Here is a 19,602-nt window from a genome sequence, read left to right as displayed (position 1 = left end):
GAGTGGCAGTGCTAAATTTGCAAATTGCTTAAATATATATATATATTACATGTAATCTCTGTCATCAGATTAACAAGGCATTTGCCTATCATAATTTCAGGTTTGATTAAAACCATGCACTGTGGTTCAAGATTTCAAAATTAAATAGCCAAGGCTAAGAAGTGACAAACGAAAAGAAGCCAGAGTGTGTCTGCCAGTTGCTCTTGGCAGGAAATGGATAGCTCATCAAGAACATATGCAGTCATTGCTGAGACAACAGGGCACAATGAAAACATTCAACTCACTGAAGAGTGTGGACATCTTTGTCATCCAGTTTGTAGGAGATTGGTGAAATGCAGCCATACACAGTAAGAACCTCCAAATTACCCAAGCTTTCATGTGATTAAAAAATGATGATGAACATTAAGAGAACGACATAGACTTTTCCCAAATAATAAATAAATCTGCTATGTGCTAAAAGAGACTCTGTATGATGGATCCCAGGAACCTAGAGAGGAGAAATTCCAGAAGTTAGGGAAGAAATGTAATATTGCCAATACGAGACATGATCTATTGCTGAGAGAAAGACAATAGGATTAGTTGCTAGAAAAGTATACAAGTATATTAGGGTTGCAGGAGAATGGGGACACTTCTGAAATCCTTCCTAACGTGATTCTAATACGACACATCTCCTCCTGTGTCTGCCAAATGGAGAAGAGAAAAACTATTAAATTGGTTTAAGCTCCATGAACTGGCCCAGTTACCAAGAACTCAAAAAGACTGGGTGACACGTGTGAGGGCAGGAGTATATAGGACACTTCTGTGTCCTCTGCCCAATGTTGCTGTGAACTTAAAGCTGCTTTAGAAATTCAAGGCTATAAAAAAGAGAACAGATTGGGAGTGCTGAGGAAGCAGCAGTGAAGGCCATCCATATGTCTCAGGTTGTAGCTCAACTGTCTCTGTAACCTGGAGTGAGTTTGCCTTTCTGGACCTTTCTTTCTCTGTCTATTGACGGGAAGGTTATCCAGATTATCCTCAAGGTCTTTTCCAGCTGGAAAATGCTGTGATTCATCTGAGGAGACAGATCTGTGTACACACAACAGTTCCAGAGGAAAGCACAGTTTTGCCAACAGATAAATACCCTGAGTCACTTTGCCATTTCCCCAGGGAAATCTACACTCTGTTATTATAGATTTGCAATAACAGGTGCGTTGATGGGAGAGGAGCACAAGTTGAAGGAAATGATTCTGTGAGTGAGGAAGGGGACATTTTGTAAGGTGGAGGGGATTAGAAATGAAGGCTGTGCTGGGGATCACTTTTCACTGTAAACTTAGCTAGGTTGTCCACAGGGAGAGCCTAGATTCACATTTTCTCATTCTACTTGCAGCCCAGAAAACATCTGCTCATTTGGGGCCACCCCTTTTCAAAAAGAGTACTGTTGTAAATCCAGAATTGTCAAAGGAAAGCCCAAGATGTGGGTAACAGGAGTCCTATGGTTTGTTCTACGGCGTATGGACATCCGTGGCATGTCTTCCCCCAGTCTACAAGAATGTAGGCAAAAGATGTCCTCTAAGGTATGCCTGCCTGCCTTTTCCTGCATGTTATTAACATATTAACATAGCTGTGAACATTGCAAGAAAAGAATGCAGTGCAGTGTGTGATACGAAAGTGAAAGGAGATTTTAGCAGACAAATCCTTGCAGTGATCTTGGACTGCCTCTAAATATTCTCCCAGTTCATTCTCTCAAACATACAGCATCTGTTTGCCAGCCAGCAGAGCTTTCATTCAGAATCACAACACCACAGGCAGTTACACAGAAGAAAATCTTTTATCAGTTTTCAAAAATCTCCGTTAGGCAGATTCTTTTCCTTCTTTTCAGAGCAGACCCCTGCTTATTTTGGAGGAGGTATGTTCTTGACATGTGCTCTTCTCAAAGGCACTGCATTACAATTCAATCCCCAGTAACATAACCAGCTTTTTTGACATTATCAGACTGGAGAAGGGAGTTGTCCTGCCCAAGGCCCTGGCTGCAAAGGTGAATGTTATGAACAAAGCCCTGCTGTATACCTCTCGGCAGGTCCTCACCTCTTGACAGCTCAGTCCAATTTTGTGTTAGAGCTATATGTAGAGACCTATCTGATAGCACAAGCAACAGATGTTGCTATATTAACTCAAATCTCCAAGGTTTTCGAGCTTATGAATACTGATATTTCCTGGGATGAGTTTCATTTCAGGTTATTTTTCTTGGTCGTTGGTACTGAAATTGTGCTTTTTTTTTTTTTTTGGACTAGTGATTCTCAAATGTAAGTGTACATTAGAATATCTGAAAGTGCTTATTAAAAATGTATATTCACATGCCACTAGACTCTGATTCAAAAGGTCTGAGGTTCAGGCAAACCTTTTAATTGATGCTTAATTGAACATCATGGTTACTAGGTTGTCAAATACTCCCAGAAAACTGCCCCCACTTTAGGTGCACAGAGTAGGGAATTTTCACATATGTATTCATCTATGCACACTCCACCTAGATAAAGCAGTGGAACTTTTCCAGTTTCCCAGAATGCTTGCTTATGTCCTTTCTCAGCCACCCCTATCTCACCCTACCCCAAGATATCCACCATTCCAGCCATTCCAGGGTGTCTGCATTTTTAACCAGCTTCTAAAGTGATCTGGATATGGACACTTTCCTTTATCTTTTGCAAATCAATGGATTTGGTATCATAGTCATGGAAAAGCTCTGAGGCTAAAACTGGTGGTCTACAATGGATAAATTTAATGCCCTGGTCAAAGTAACCTGGTTTGGAGATTTAGAAAATCCCCAAGACCAGAGGTGGCTAGCCACAAGAAGACATGCTGGAATGTGACTGATGAGAGAGGAAACTGTCACTCCATGCAAGTGGATTGCAACTTGCCTATGGTAAAGGTGGGGTGTTCAGTGTTTTTCATGAAAAAAATAATCTTGAGAGTAGGAAGTTGTATTGTCTGTCAGGCACTAACTTCCAGGTGAAGGTACTGCATAAAACCTTTCCCACTTCTTTAGCTAGACACATAGTAGCTGTTAACATTATTTTAGTTTTAATTAATTCATACAACATTGTAAAGATAGACTCTCCTCCCAGAAGGCCAGCATCAGTTCTTTGGGTAGGAGATAACAATGCTGAGCACTTATTGAGAACTTCCTATGTGTCATTCATTATACGACATGCTCTAGTGGGTTTTCTTTTTCTCCTTTATTGATGCATTCAGAAGAGTGAACAAAGCACTACCGAGCTTCCCAAGGTCAGCAGAGGTGATGGATGAGATTGAACCCAAGCTAAGACTCACCTAGATCCTAATCACTTATCTTCTGTGCTGCAATGTTTCCTTAGAGAAATACACTTCATATATTTCTTAGCATGGTGAAACTCTACGTCTTGAGATTGTTCAAGTTCCTTGGTTTCAATTCAGTATTTTGATGTATAGTTTAGAGGACTTAGTATTCATGAGTATGACAAACTTCTGTCAGGAGATAGCTTCCTACATAGATTCATAAGTTGACAACAGAATCTTTGTGATTTTGGTCATTGTTTTAGGCCTGAACTAGTCTATGTACCATGATAAAATCAGGCTTCAGAACTTGAAAACCCAAGAACAGTCTCTGGCCCAGGACAACCTCATCATGGTGTTACTAAGCAATTTCAGCTCGGTCTCCTCATTAGTCCCACTCCCACCCGCTGCTTCATTCTGTCACTCCAAAAACTAGAGTTTCTGTCCTATAGGATCTATGCACTCAATTTTTCTTAGTTCATTTAAAAATTTCAAAGAAGAAACATGGGTTTAAGAGAAATTTTTACTCCTTGTCTACTTTTATTATTAAAATACACATACAATGATGGTGAATGTTAATATTTAAAGGTCTGGTCCCAATGCTTCACTGGTTGTATTATAAATTTAAGTGGAAAAAATTCATCTCAATGTTACTTTCATAGACATCCCTAATTGCTGTCAGGAATGAGAATTACAGGTGCCATACTCTGTGTTCATGAGTAATTCCATTTCCTTTTGCTTCTTTATATTAAACAAACCCCCAGAATAATGTGATGGATGTTCTGACCAGTCACCTTTTCCTTTATAGTCACAGTTCAGCACAAAGCACATGTGGTGCTTTTTGGATATGCCTGTTACCCCTCACAAGGAGGAACAAATGTCCTTTCATTTTAATTCCTCCAATTAAACCTTGGTCCTCATCAATGCCACTGGCATACACCAGTATAAGGGTACTTTGCTCTCAAGGACAGCACTTATTCAATAGCATGGGGAAGCTAATCCTTATGGGTCTATCCAGGTTAAAGCAAATTTAGCAGGGATGTAGATGCTGTCATACAAATTTGGAATTTATTCAGCCTCTATTATTTCACTAGAATATATGCCCCATGAGGCCAGGGATTTTTATCTTTGGCCATTTATGTGTCCCTAGTGCATGGAACACAATAAGTGCTCAATAAACATTGAATGAGTTGATTTATCCACCCACACATCATCCATCCATTGTCTACCACCACCTAAGCTGTGGTACATGCATGTCAGGAGCGTAAGAAGAAAACTCACCTGCCACTTCCAAGATGAGTGGAAACTAGCTCCCTGCTCTGCCAATCTATGCAACTAAGTCAGATTAAATACTAAACTACACCACAGAGCTGCATGTTCTCTTTCTTTAACCATGCTGCTGCCCATGTAGGTCTGTAAATGACTGCTTGTCTCCCTAAAAGCAGTTTTTCAGTAAGCTTTTGATCAACAGCACCAGTTTGTCATTTTAATTCCAGCTTTCATTAATGGCAATACCAATTAATCCATTTTTATTCAATAAAAAGAGGGATTATTTACCCCTGAGTTGAGTTTGACTTATTAACTTGTGTAGTTATGGATGAACGGGGAAATTAATCCTTCACAGACCACATTTCCATTGAATGAGTAGCTAAGATCAGCTGGAAAAGTAGGAAAGATAGGAAGATAGGAAGGGAAAGGTAGGAAGATAACAGCAGAGAGAACTTTAGGGCAGTTCAGCCCATCCAGGCTTCCCTGTCTGATGAGCAGCAATGGTGGGGATCCTAGGCCCTGCCTATAACTGTATCACAATCATGTCATAGACTAATATCGACAGGTGGCCTGGCTGGGCCTGGGTCTCCTGGGACAGTTTTGTTGATTAGCTATCTCAGTGCTTGCTGGATACCTTTAATCCCATCACTTTCTCTCTGGGTTTTTTTTTTTTTTTTTTTTTTTTTTGTGGTGCTAGGAATTGAACCCAGGGGCTTGCATATGCTAGGCAAGCACTCCACCACTAAACTACAACCCCAGTCCTAGTTTTGTGAGACAGGGTCTTGCTGAATAGCTTAAACTGGCCTCAAATAAATGATACTCCTGTCTTTGCCTCACAAGTGCTGAGATTGTAGGCATGTGCCACCACGTCAGTCTTTCTCTGGTGCTTTTTATGAGGTCTCATTATCCAGGACTCTGGAATACCCTTCTAATAGATGTCATCTTGTGATTTTGAATCCTGCATAGGTCTGTAAACTCAGCATATTCTCAGATGTACTTAAATGATTCTATTTAGAGTGAACTGGAAGTGCCCATGGCTAGACAAGGGGGACAGTAGTTTTGTAATTTCATTCCCTGACTGGTTGTCATCGAAGCCATGGTTGCCACAGAAACCAGGACATGGTTAAATTCCACATCTCATTTGCAAATCCCATGAGCTTCTCTTTTACTGCTAGTCGAATTAATTATCCCAGTAGCTCAGAGACATAATCTTATAGAACTGTGCAGCCATAGATAGTCAAACTCCTTGCAAAACCAAATCTTTGTGGATCATTCAAGTTAATTAATTTTGAGTGGTAATTGCTGCTAAAAATTCAGGGTCTTGTGCATGGCAGATTTCCATTTTATCCTACTCGGGGTTAGGGTAGTAGACTAGCATGCATGGGGACGTAGTCACAAGAACAGAGTGAAGACAGTGAGCTGGAAGACAGGCCCATTATTACCATAGAACATTGTTTTAGCATGCTGATAAACATAGTGGGTCCTTACTGACTCTGTAAGGATTCTGTTCTCAGTCCATACAGATAAAATGTCTTCTCCAGGACCAGGTTCCACCCTTAAGACTCAGGTTCTGTCTTTCAGGGGAAGTGACACTGTGCCAGCCTCGGAGTCACATTCGGAGGGATCAGGTATCACAGTAAGCTTAGCTCAGGACTCTAGCCTGCTTCCCTATAAACCATGTGTGTCACTTTGGACAAGTGCTTTAACCTTTCTGAACTTCTGTAAAGTATAGCAATAATAGTACTTATTTCATAGAATTAAATAAGCTAATGCATTTTTCGTGCTAGGGATAGTGCTTCAAGAAATGCTTAATAAATATTATTATATTTTTGTTCTTGTTCATTGGATAGAAGTTTGAAGGGGGATTGAGTCTTGAAAAAAAGTGGAAGATGAACCAAATTTTGAGAAAGACATTTGACAAAGTGTCCATATATGTATTCACTTTTAGTTACTATTGAACATTGAGTATGTTCCATGCTCTGTTCTCTACATTTGGAATGCAGTTGTACACAGAAGGATCTTCTACCGTGTGCAAACTCACATTCTGTGGAGGAGTGGTTAATCAGAAATAACACAATAAACAAATTATATAGTAAGGTAAAGTGTGATAAGTGAAGAAAGTGATCTAGTTAAGAGGATTAGGAGCATCCAGAGGCCAGTTTAAATGTAGCATTCTGAAGTCAGAGGAGCCTTGCTGAGTCTTAACATGACTGGATTTGCTTTTAGCAAGAGCATCAGACAAGAAATATTGACCAAAACCTTACTTTGTGCTCAGCCCTGTTCAAAATGCATCATATGTAATACTTTAAAAACCCTTACAACAGGTAAAAATTATTTTTTTCCCATTTTATAGAAGAGAGATCTAAAGAACAGAGAAACTATGTAAATTGTTGAAGATCACACAGTCAGTATCGGAGCCCAAAATTACATTCTCAGGTTCCTTTACCACTAAGCTGTACTGTCCCCACAAAGCAATGAACTAGAATGTAGAGAGCCTGACACAAATTAAAGCGACTGGGGCAACAACACTGCCTTTCAAAATGACAAAAGGTAGTCACACTCAATCATATTGGGATCCTTATTTTCTGAGTATAACACTTTTAAGGTAAAATATCAGGTACTCATATGATAATTGTTTTAGTTCAGTCATCCATTGATAGAGAAAATGAAAAATGCTTTAAAATGTGACTCTGAATTCAGTAATATTTTCTTTTATCTATCTATCTATGAATCATCTATCTATCCACCATCTATCTATGGGGGTCCTGGAGATCAAACCCAGGGCCTTGTTCATGCTAGACAAGTGCTTTACCATATAACTGCATCCCCAGCCCTAAATTCAGTGAAATTTAAAAATCTGTTTGTTTTACCATTCCTCTCAACAGCCTCTACTTAGGTTATTCAGAGAACAGATACCTACTCTGCCTGGTGCACAACGGATTTGGGAACAATGCAGCAAATCAATCCTACCCACAGGGGCCAGTGACCCATAGAGAGGACCTTTAAAATAAACTCTTAGCTGGATTTTATGGTTGTCTTTAAATTGGGGATGGATGATATTGTTCAATAGAAGGTGAAAGGCAAACTTTCTTTTATGTGCATAAATGGCTACCATTTCAGTTAAGCAAGAAAATTGAGAACTCTCTGATTTGAAGCTTCATCAGCCCAGAGGACTTCCTATTAGCAACCTTATAAAGAACACAGTGTGTGGAGTTAACTGCTAAGATTCTTTTTTATTTTTTATTGTTGTAAATTAATTGTAAAAAGGGGTTTCATTGTGATAGTTTCATAATGCATATACTGTACTTTGATTAAGTTCACCTATTACTATTTTTCTTTTTCTTTCTTTCTCTCTTTCCTTCCTCCTTTCTTTCTTTCTTTTTGTCTGTCTTTTTCTGTTCTTTCTCTCTCTCTCTCTCGTTTTTTTTTTTTTTTTGGTTTGGCAGTACTGGGGTTTGAACTCAGGGCTTCACATTTGGTAGGCAGGCACTCTACCTTGGGTCACACCTCCAGTTATTACTCTTTCTTTATCCTCTTCCCTACCTTTGCCCTTTTAATAGTGCTAAAATCCTTAAGCAAGACAGATGGTGATTGTAACCACTATTGCTGGATAGCTTCTCCACACCTGGGATTTTTTTCCAGTGAAATGGAAGTCATCATTATCACTGTCACCACCACTGCCCTCTTCATCATCATCATCATCATTATCTCTTGGATTTGTGGTGAAAAGTAAATGAGATGTTGTAAGCAAAGAACAGGCAGTGGGCATTTTCTGCTCTAATGACGGGGTAGTATCTAGTGGCAGAGGTAGAACACCTTTTTGTAATAATAACACAAGGTTGTAATCAATATTTATCTTGTGCCAGGTACATTTTTCATACTTCACAAAGTAGATTATTTCCATCTTATAGATACAGAAACTGAAGCTTGAAGAGGTAGGACAATTAACAAATCAGTAGGAAAGACAGACTCCAGATGCTCCTGTCTATTTCATCCTTTTATACTTCTTAAGTTTCAAATGGGCAACAACCTGGTATCAGGAAACTACCAACTTTAGAATTCACAAGCTAGGTAATTGAGATTCACTGTAGATCAAATAAGAAGAAAAAATACCGCTCTTTTATTTTTCTCTTTGCCAATGTCCACAACCAGAAAAAAGTAAAAAAAAAAAAAAAAAAGGCTTCACATGCTACAAATCTGGCATTTGATAATTTTTAGTTAATTATGGATGACATTTGTTTAACATTTAGGCAATTTAAAAAGGAGTTATTGAGTATTAACAGCAGCAGAAGCAAGGGCTTTTCTAAGCTCCTGGAACCATGAGTCAAGGTAAACAAATGTCCGTTAGTTAGAAAAGGGCACCAAAAAGAGCCTTTGAAAGTTGTCCAACTTGACTTTGACTTATTATCTCCTTGAGAACTCCAGTTTCAAGGTGAGGCTATTGAGACAGTAAGTACAAATAACAGATAGAGAAATTACGGGGTTCTAGTTAAATTTTCATATAGATAGGTTGAAACCAAGGAAAGTTAACTATGAACCCCAGAGATAAGTTAAGCAAAAGTTAGAATGAGTTATGACTTGAAATTCTCTAATCTTGCCTATCTGTCCTTTACAGAAAGTGAATAATTGAAATAATAAATGTTCAGAACATTATTGAGTTGTTTTTATATACTTACTAAAACTCTGAGATATTGATAATATATCAATTAATTCTGGACTAAATTCATTGATGTTAAAAACAAAAACCAATTGCATACTACCTAGCTGTCTTATGACAGGTTTTATCTACTTATCACAGTGAGCATTTTTAACAAATTGACATACTGCTATGCTACACAAAGAACTATAGTATGAGGACAAAACGATGCTACATGCAACTAAGGACAACTAAACTCTACAAAACAACTTGTAGCTCTTCTTTATTTCTAGTTCTATTTTTCAAGCAGTAATCTAAGCACTGGCTTTGTTTTGTTGATCAAAAGAAATAGGGGAGCCTATAGGAAAATCAGAGCAGAGCAAGCGTGGGTAGCTAACACTTGCCTTCAGTCAATGCAGCTTGGTTTTTAATACAAGGAGAGCATGCATCAACCCACATGCCCTGCCTCATTTCAAAGTGAGGTCCTGGACATTTAGTTTTGCAAAGAATACTTTTTTCTTTCCCACGTGAAAAAGCTGTGTTAGAGATGTCACAAGCAAATTACCTTTCTCCCTTCTCATGGCCAAAAGAGTAAGACTTTCTTGTAAGTAGATGATTCAGCTGAAGTGGTCGATTTGATTCAATTAGTAATGGCCTAACTTCAATTTCCACATTCCTGGAGGAGGGCTTGCCCTTTTTACACCGAGGCAACCAACCATGGTCCTGACTAGCTTCATCACTTACTACTGTGTTATTAAAGTGAACGCCCAGAAAATGATCCATAATGCACACATAAATTTGTCCAGCTGACCTCTAGCCATCAGAGAGCATCTGAGCCAGGAACTATTTAGCAGATGGAGATGTGCCTAGCACTAAACCAGGGTATGTTTCTTTAATAAGAAGGTGACTAATTCACTGGACTCAATGTTTAATGTCCACACACACATTTCCCTGTACCTTGGGACATTTTGAGGTGCTGCTAGATGAAGTTATTGGCAGATCAGAGATTCCTGGTGCCTTCTCTCCTTTGTTTACACACTATCTCGGTTTTGTGGATCTGCACGGAACTGATAACTTTCCAGTGTTACTAGATACCATTGCTTGGACAGCAATGCAAGGTAGCAAAAGGCAGAGTATCAAATACAATGGCAGGCATGTCAGACAGAAAGGATGGGCAGTTCCCATCAGCCTTTGGGATATTCAGCTAGATTGCCAAGCCCTTTGGAGAAAGTAGTAATCAACTCTTAGCTACAAATGTGCACATGTAAGTGTATATGAAGGAAAGGCAGGAAGCAAAAGCCTAACTTAGATCATTAGGACTGATCTAAGGGTGTCAGTCCTAACTTCCAGAGCAGGTAACTAATACTTATTTTGAAAAACAGTTTAAAGATGCCAACCTCACATGATTTGGGTGTGGAAAAGAATCAGGACTATACTATTTCCAATGCCAAGAAATCTAACCAAGAAGGCCTATTGTCTCCTTCACAGATCAGCCCTTTTTTAGGGCAACAGAATGATTCAGTATAATCACAGTCACCTGGAAATAAACTTCAGACAGAGCAGCTTTTGTTCTTCAAGTGAAATCTTGCAAAGGGATGCATTATTCTCCTGAGAGGAAAACAGTTTTGTATAATATTTGTTACATTGTAAAATTATAATTTCTGAAAAAATGTCACTTATGAACATTTAAAAGTCTAGGCTTATACCATGCTGTCCCCTCCATTCTATGATGAAACTCTCAAACTCTTTCTTCTTTAGTGTGAGTGCTAAAGAGAGAACAGACATTTCCAATCCAATTGATGTCCTATTGGACCTAGAACCTTAGTTCTTTTTCTTTTCTTTAAAAGAACATTTCTGAAGTAATTCATCATTTAAAAATTCAAAATCTTATGAAATTTGATCTTAACTCAATGTTTTTGAAAGCAAAGTATGAATCACATTGAGTGCTGCTGTGGTCAGATGTCCTGCTCTGCTGTGCTACCTCTAGGAGGTCGTGAGTACTTCTCAGGGAATTCTGTCTTGAAGGGAGCAGGAGGGGAGTAGGATCCTTATGGGGCACCATATGGGAATGCGTCCTCTGCTGGGCCTGATGCAACCATGGTAGCCTTGTCGCGTCTGATTCAATCCACAGATAAAACATGGGTGCTTTGTTCCTTGGCCCAATACAGAGGGTGCTTCTTTGAAGGTAATATGAATCTAGTGACTCTGACCCAATAGCCAGCAGGCATGTGCTTAAGACTTTGTTTGTCTGGCAGTGATAACAAAGTGTCCTGACCCATGTTCTCTCACCACATCCTACTGGTGACCAACAGGGAGAGTTTCTGAGCTGGCTGTGTTGGGGAAAGTTTGCAACTTGGCTCTAGAACAGAGGAAAGTTGGGCAGTCTAAAGTGCTGGCTTTCACCTCATCCTCATCAGCACTGAGCTCCTGTCCATTGAAATAACTGTGCAGCAATTTCAATTTTAATTTGGACCTCATTCTGGGTTTGTTCCAAGGCTGTAGAAATACAGAATAATGGATGTACTGAAAGCTGCTATTTTCTTCTACATGTCAAGCTCATTCCTGTCCAGCATAAAGACACATATCCCAAATTCCCCCCTGATTTTCTTTATCTTCCCTCTTTATTCCTGGTTTAAAAAAAATAGTACCAGTTCTGCTATATAGTGAACTGAATATGGGATGCCAAAATCAGTAAGAACTAGATTTGGATTTTGGCATTGCCATATATTGGCTATATAGTTTTAGGTAAATTTTCAACATTTGAGAATCCTTTTTCATGCATTTGTGAAATTAGAATGAATAGTGTAGCATGGAGAAGAAACTATTAGCTTTAAATGTAGAGGAAATAGGCTTGAATTCTAGTTTCTTAATCTTTCTTAGCCTAAAAGTGTAAGTATCCATTTTACAGGGTGGTAATGAGGAAAGTCTTCATCTCATGAGTTCATAAGGGTTAACTGGAATTGATGTGTTCCTAGTGTACAGCAAAGATGACATGAATATCAATTTCTTTGCTCATTCTCTGGGAAGAGCAACTCCTCTTTGTTTGTCAGGAGCTAAAGTCTTCTACCCACATTGTCACCCAGGTTTTAAACTGCTGAACCAGACCAGATCAGGACACATTTGCCTGTTAAGCTCTGTAGAGAAGATTCCTCAGGGTGTCTATAAAGACTGGAAATAGGAAACTACACATAAGTAGGTTATAGATAAGACCTTATAATTCATATGTTCACTGTGTCATCCATCTCCCTGCTTGGGCTGCTGCCCCAGCACCCTGGTGTAATGGGCAGCTGTACCATCCTGATGGAATAGCTCTGAACAGCCTTCTCATTGTCCATCAGCTACAAGCATTATTAAACACTTCAACATTGCAAACATTTGCCTATTGCTCCAAACTTCACAGGTATCTTATAGTGAAGTTTAAGCTTTTTGCTTCCAGTCAGGCACCAGTGGCTCATGCTTGTAAAATCTAGCTATTTGGGGGGTTGAGATAGGAAGATAATATTTTCAGTCCAGTCCAGGCAAAAAAACAAATAGTGAAACTCTATCTCAAAGAACAAGCCAGGTGCAGTGGTGCACACTATGATCCCAGGTATGCAGGAGGCACAGGAGGAGGATGGTGGCCAGAAACTGGCCATGGCAAAAAGTGTGAGACACTATCTGGAAAATAACTAAAAGAAAATGGGCTGGAGTTATGGCTCAAGTGGTAGAGCACTTGCCTAGCAAGGACATGAGTTCAAGACCCTGAGTTGAATTCTCAGTACTACCAAAAGAAAAAGAGGGAGTGATCAACTGGGCCAAATACTGCTGATGAGTCAAGTAAGATGAATATTGAGAAATGAGCATAGATTAGGCAATATGAATGTTAGAATCCATGATAAAACGGTTGTTAGTATTGGGGTCAAACACTTATTGGAGTGGATTTATGAGCGAAGGGGAAAATAATATACTGATTATAGACAATTCTTTTGAATTTTGCCATCCTTTTATTTATGTTGTTGCACTCTGTGTAAGACATTTATTGATATCATTATGCTCGTAGACATTGTATCTGTGGTACAGAATCAGTTACCTCTGACTTCTGTGTCCTCTGATCATTTCATTATGAAGAATATTGATCTTCAGGTCAACATATGAAAACCAGGAGCGAAAAGGCTTCCAAGGTCTCTTCCAACTGAAAAGTTTTGGTGAATAATTCAATTGAATTTCATGCACTTTCTATCGTAAGATTGTTTACCAGATTGTTTGATAGCTCTTATTTCTTTCATATTCCTAAAAGTGCATCAGAAATATATATGTTTTAATTAATTAATTTTTTTTTTTGCAAAATTACCTAAGTGTGTAAGAGTCCAACAGAGCAAAGCATGGACTAAGTGACTTGCTGTGGTCACCCTTAGATCTAACCCAAAACAAGTATTTAGTTGTCCCTATATTACTGTACCTTGCTAAGTTCCATTAACACTAGGCTGCTTGGAAGTGGGTAATCTTAAGGGCTGTACCTCCTAGTAGCCTCCCTTTCCATATGGGGAACCAACTTTAAAGGATCTTTTAAGACATATCTTTATGCACATACCCAGGAAGAGACACCACTTACATAATTTTCTTGGTAAGAAAATTCTTTCTTCAATTCGCTGGAGAACACTATTGAAGAGGTTGCCATGTTATTCCATGTTATTGGAAGAGAACCTAGTCCCTCGTTTATGCTGTACTTGCTTCTGTCTATTTCTACAAACATTTCAATCTTCCTTCCCAGTGCATTTTTTTTTTTTAGATCAGCCTTTCTAAATACAGTTCATGGTGTTCTGTTTTATGTCGTTGTAACACTGACTGCTATGTAGAAGTGGGTCCTGCTGTGTAGGAAGCCTGGCTATAATCAGAAGATAAATCTGTTTTCTGGAAACTGTGCATTCCACAGCAGCCCCAGCATATATGACTCTTAAATAATCTCTTTGTTTATTCCCCAAACAGAAGGCAGTCAAGTCAACCAGCTTATTCTTCTAACACTGTAAGAAGACTCCCATGCATTTTTCCACTTTTGCTTTTTTTTGAGCTGCTGTTGTGAAAGTTTAGTGTGCTTTGGGATGTGTCATCTCTTATTTCTTAAGGGTCAACAGTGCTAAGAGAGAGAAGGTCAACCTAAACAGTTCTCGGATTTCATTTCGGGAAATTCCAGCCTGGCCCCAGCTTGTTCTGTACGTATCCACCTATCCAGGCTCAGCCTGCTGTTGTTGCAGCTGTTGCTGAATACAGAGCCCATTTATTTCCAATCAGCTGGAGCTTCCTGTAAGTGTTACCCAGATGTGTTTTTCTATTGCTACTTAACTGAGGTTGTGGGGTATTTTTTTGTTTTTACCAAGATTTATTAAAACAGTTCCAGTTTCGCAGGATTGTGGAATACATAGCTCTGGAGTCTAATGACTTCAAAACTCAGATGCAATGCTCGTGGCAAATTGTCAGAGATGCCACTTTGTTCAGCCTCTACTATTTTTGTGGTTATCTCCATGCAGAATGGAGAACTGGAATGAGGAATTCAAATGAACACATGCAAATCTCTTTCATTGTGCCTCTCATCCCAACTGTGCCATAGATGAGAACGACATGGACTGAAGGACAATTCAGTCAGAGCCTTGACGCCAGCTGCCTTATTTTAAGAAGAATTCTAGTGACTTGTTCAAGGTCATAAGGCTAATTATGCCATCATTCCTTTTTTTCTAATACTTTTGATACATTTGATCATGAGGGAGGAATCTAAAGATGGTAAACATAGATATCCTTTTTACAATGAAATCGTTATTGTTGTAAAGATTTACCCAAAGGGTCTTGGAACATTATGTTTGATGGCAATAGTTTTAATATGGTGTGTTCTTTCTGACTTTGTTAGAAACCTATATTTTGATAAGATAGGAATATATGCTTATATCAATATAAGCACTTATACACATGTGTGTACTCTTGTCTATCAATAGTTCATGTCACAGACAGGAGGCAAGTGTATCTGAATTTGTAAAAAGTATAAACAAAGTAGTCAAATAAATGATTCCAATGTAGACTACAAAGCATTTAAATTGTGATCATTTATGCCTCTGACACAAACAAGTATATGCTGTTATTTCCTTTATGAAAGTTAGGGCAAAATGGCAATGTTCTAAAATAAAAGAATACCATTTAAAAGAAATCAGGCTATACCTCTTACTCCTTCTCCCTCTTTGCCTGAGAAAATACAGCACTCTTGTTGATCCTTTTGATTTTGAATCCTGTGACATAAAAATGTCTCTGCTAGTTTCTCAAAATGATAATCACATCACTTGTATTTTGGTAATCTGGTAATCACACACATCATCATCTTTTAGACATATTGGATCACTTGGCCAGGATTGGGCTAAAATACATCAGCTGCATCATTTAGCTTACTAGCTAACATTACCATACGGATGGATAATCATACTTCGCTGATGTTTCCTCCCTGCTGTCTATATTGTCTCTGTCAATTTACTTGTCAGTGGTTAGTTTTGGGCACTCTGAGGTCTGATTACCTGGATTGGAATCCAGGTTCTACCTTTTGTTAGCTATGCAATCTAGGGTTGCTTATTCAAACTATCTGAGCCTCATTTTTCCATTTTTAACAATGTGACTGATAATGATTCCTTCCTCACTCCAGGATTATTAGGAATCTCAAATAAGATACTCACTGCGAGTTAAAAGCTCTATAAATAGTAGATATTTCTATTATTACATATAAAATTAAGTTTTCTTGACCTTGAGAATGATTGGGGGAGTCAGATTTCTTAGTTTTTTAAAAAGGTGCGCCTGAATGGAACTGTAGGCCACAGGGCTTGTCTGCACAGGTGTTCAGAGGTATTCTGTGTATCTGTCAATCATGGAGTTGTTACTCTGCCCTGTTTGTTTGACTTTTAAAGAACTAAGAGGAAGGCCCATTGTTGTCCACTGGCCAGAAGATATGTGACCATAGTCACTTACAGAACAAAAAAAATCATTCTTTATTCACTTTCCAACTTCCTCTCCAGGAAGTAAAACAATGCGATACACAACAATCTTTTGTATAAGGTGAGTTCAGGCTAGATAAATAGAGCTGTGGCCTGTTTTTTTAAATTCCTCTCTACCATTCATGTGAGTGTATAAGATTATTCATCCAAAGTCCGTACTTCCAGGATAGATTCCCTTTGTATATATGTAAAATTCACCCATTTACCTTTCCAGTAATCCATGTACTATCTCCCAAGATTACTACTCTTAATTTTCATTTTATTTTATTTTTTTCCTTTGTTGTTGTGCTGGGTGGGAGTACACTGTGGCATTTACAAAGGTTCTTACAATGTATCAAATATATCATACTTGCATTCACCCCCTCCACTGCTCTCCTTCATCCCCCCTCCCTAGATTTCTGGAATAGTTTCAACAGGTATTGTTTTTGTATTTACATACACCAATTTCATTTTATATTTATATTAATTAAATCATAGATATGAGCTCTTTTGAATCTCGCCTTCTTCAGATTGTTGGGGGCAGAGGGTGTTAGTCCATGACTTACACAGTGGTACTGGATTTGTAAATTAATAGTACATTTCTCCCTTTGTGCTCAGATATCAGTGCTGGTAGGACTGCTATTATTGGAAGGCTGAAATTGTGTAAGAGGTGCTCAAAACACATTCTCCAGTTGACAAAATGATATACATTTTAGTTATAGTAAGTATACAATAGCATATTATTCAGGTAAATTAAGGGTGAATAGATTTCTATGAAACAGCCTAGGATTTTAATGGTCATAGATATTTGTGTACATATTTGATAGAGGGAATGTGATGTGAAAACTCACCCAGCAAGCTTGGGAAGTGATTAAGGAATAGTCTGGTGCACCCTTGCTACTCCTGTGTACCTGTTGAGTTGTTGAGTTTTCTAGTTGTTTACTGAGGGTTAGCTGAGTTTGAATTTATTTCAAAACTTGTATATTATTTTAATTACATGCTTAAAAATTATACAAATGGATGAATCTTAATGCCAAAAGAAAGAGGCTTATCAAGTTTATGAAAACTAACTTTAATGTTATGGATGAGTACAATGAATTTAGGTGGCTAAAAATATCTGTCCAATTTGGTATGGATAAGACAACTATTAAAGGGAAAAATTGTGTGGGAAATGTCATAACAGTCTAGAATTCTGCACAAAGAGGGCTCTACATATGTCTTTAAGTTGTGTTTATCACTTTAAATACAAAACAATTGGAAATGTATGTGGAAATGTGTGTGCCACAAAGCAAAGCAAAACCAGAAGACCCATGATCAAAGGCCATGACACCACATCACAGAAATTGGTGAAACTACCCTCACCTATGTGTGTTATTTTTTAAGTTTTTATTATAGAAAAATTTAAACATATATAAAGTAGACAGAATAATATAATGAACTCCCATATACCCATTATCTGGCTTCAATAATTATTAATTTTCTGTCTTTCCTGTTTTCTTAAATCTATTGGTCTTATTATTTTTCTGGTTCTACTTTTTGAGGTGAAATTTATGCTTTGAAATGCATGAATTTTAGCCATACATTTTGACAAATGAATATATCGGTATAACACCCGCCCTTACCTTACTCATGCCTCTTCCTAGAATATCATCACCTATCCAAACCGCCCAGATTTGACCAATATTCAGATTTTTTTATTTGAATTAGTTTTCTTGAATGTCATATAAGTGAAATCATATAAAGTGTATTCTTTTGTGTCTGCCCTTTTTTTTTTTCTCTCTCTCAGTAAATTGCCTGCGAGACTCACGTGGTATTCTGAAGCCAGCTCAGTGCAGTTGTGACGGTCACTTGTGCCATCTCTTCCCAACTCTGCATTCACTGACTTCAGGTTGGAAGCTTGTATCAGCTACCAAGACAATATTTACATCTTGGAAGTGGGCTAGTACTTCACATCAGGACTTTCCCTACCCCGAAGAACCAGTTAGCTTATCACTGCATTAATTCATGTAGTTGGGTGAATTGGTAGTGCAATCCTCCATATTGTCAAATAGTATTTCTTTGCCTAACACACTACAAATTGTTCATCAGTATATCGTGTGGCTGTATTGCAAATTTTATTACACTTTTGTGTTGCTTCCAGTTTAAGACTATTATAAATAAAGTGGCTATGAAACAGTTTATGTGGACATATGTTTTTATTTACTTTGGATAAATAACGAAGAGTGGAATGCCCACTATCTCCACTCCTATTCAACATAGTACTGGAATTCCTAGCCAGAGCAATTAGGCAAGAAGAAGGAATAAAAGTAATACAAATAGGTAAAGAAAGTGTCAAAATATCCCTATTTGCAGACGACATGATCCTATACCTTAAAGACCCAAAAAACTCTACTTAGAAGCTTCTAGATATCATCAATAGCTATAGCAAGGTAGCAGGATATAAAATCAACATAGAAAAATCATTAGCATTTCTATACACTAACAATGAGCAAACTGAAAAAGAATGTATGAAAACAATTCCATTTACAATAGCCTCAAAAAATATCAAATACCTAGGTGTAAACCTAACAAAAGATGTGAAAGACCTCTACAAGGAAAACTATACACTTCTGAAGAAAGAGATTGAGGAAGAATATAGAAAGTGGAGAGATCTCCCATGCTCATGGATTGGTAGAATCAACATAGTAAAAATGTCTATACTCTCAAAAGTAATCTACATGTTTAATGCAATTCCCTTCAAAATTCCAATGACGTTCATTAAAGAGATTGAAAAATCTACCATTAAATTTATATGGAAACACAAAGAGGCCACAAATAGCCAGGGCAATACTTAGTCAAAAGAACAATGCAGGAGGTATCACAATACCTGACTTCAAACTATGTTACAAAGCAATAACAATAAAAACAGCATGGTACTGGCACAAAAACAGACACGGAGATCAGTGGAACAGAATGGAGGACCCAGATATGAAGTCACACAACTATAACCAACTTGTCTTTGACAAAGGAGCTAAAAATATACGATGGAGAAATAGCAGCCTCTTCAACAAAAACTGCTGGGAAAACTGGTTAGCAGTCTGCAAAAAACTGAAACTAGATCCATGTATATCATCCTATACCAATATTAACTCAAAATGGATCAAGGATCTTAATATCAGACCACAAACTCGAAAGTTGATACAGGAGAGTAGGAAATACTCTGGAGTTAGTAGGTATAGGTAAGAACTTTATCAATGGAACCCCAGCAGCACAGCAACTAAGAGATAGCATAGATAAATGGGACCTCATAAAACTAAAAAGCTTCTGCTCATCAAAAGAAATGGTCTCTAAACTGAAGAGAACACCCACAGAGTGGGAGAAAATATTTGCCAGCTACACATCAGACAAAGGACTGATAACCAGAATATATAGGGAACTTAAAAAACTAAATTC

At 38.0% G+C, this 19,602-nt stretch overlaps 1 long non-coding RNA gene across 1 annotated transcript in view; it reads left to right on the top strand.

Annotated features, from left to right (window-relative positions):
- Positions 1 to 18,330, top strand: part of LOC141425553 (uncharacterized) — a 252,486-nt gene extending 234,156 nt beyond the window's left edge. The window contains exon 7 of the long non-coding RNA XR_012450526.1: positions 17,957 to 18,330. This is a non-coding gene — a long non-coding RNA (uncharacterized lncRNA). The remainder of the gene's footprint in view (positions 1 to 17,956) is intronic.
- The last annotated feature ends 1,272 nt before the right edge of the window (positions 18,331 to 19,602 follow it).

The sequence above is a fragment of the Castor canadensis genome, chromosome 8 (genome assembly GCF_047511655.1).
Source record: "Castor canadensis chromosome 8, mCasCan1.hap1v2, whole genome shotgun sequence".
Lineage (NCBI taxonomy): Eukaryota > Metazoa > Chordata > Mammalia > Rodentia > Castoridae > Castor > Castor canadensis.
This window is presented reverse-complemented; position numbering and strand designations above follow the sequence as displayed.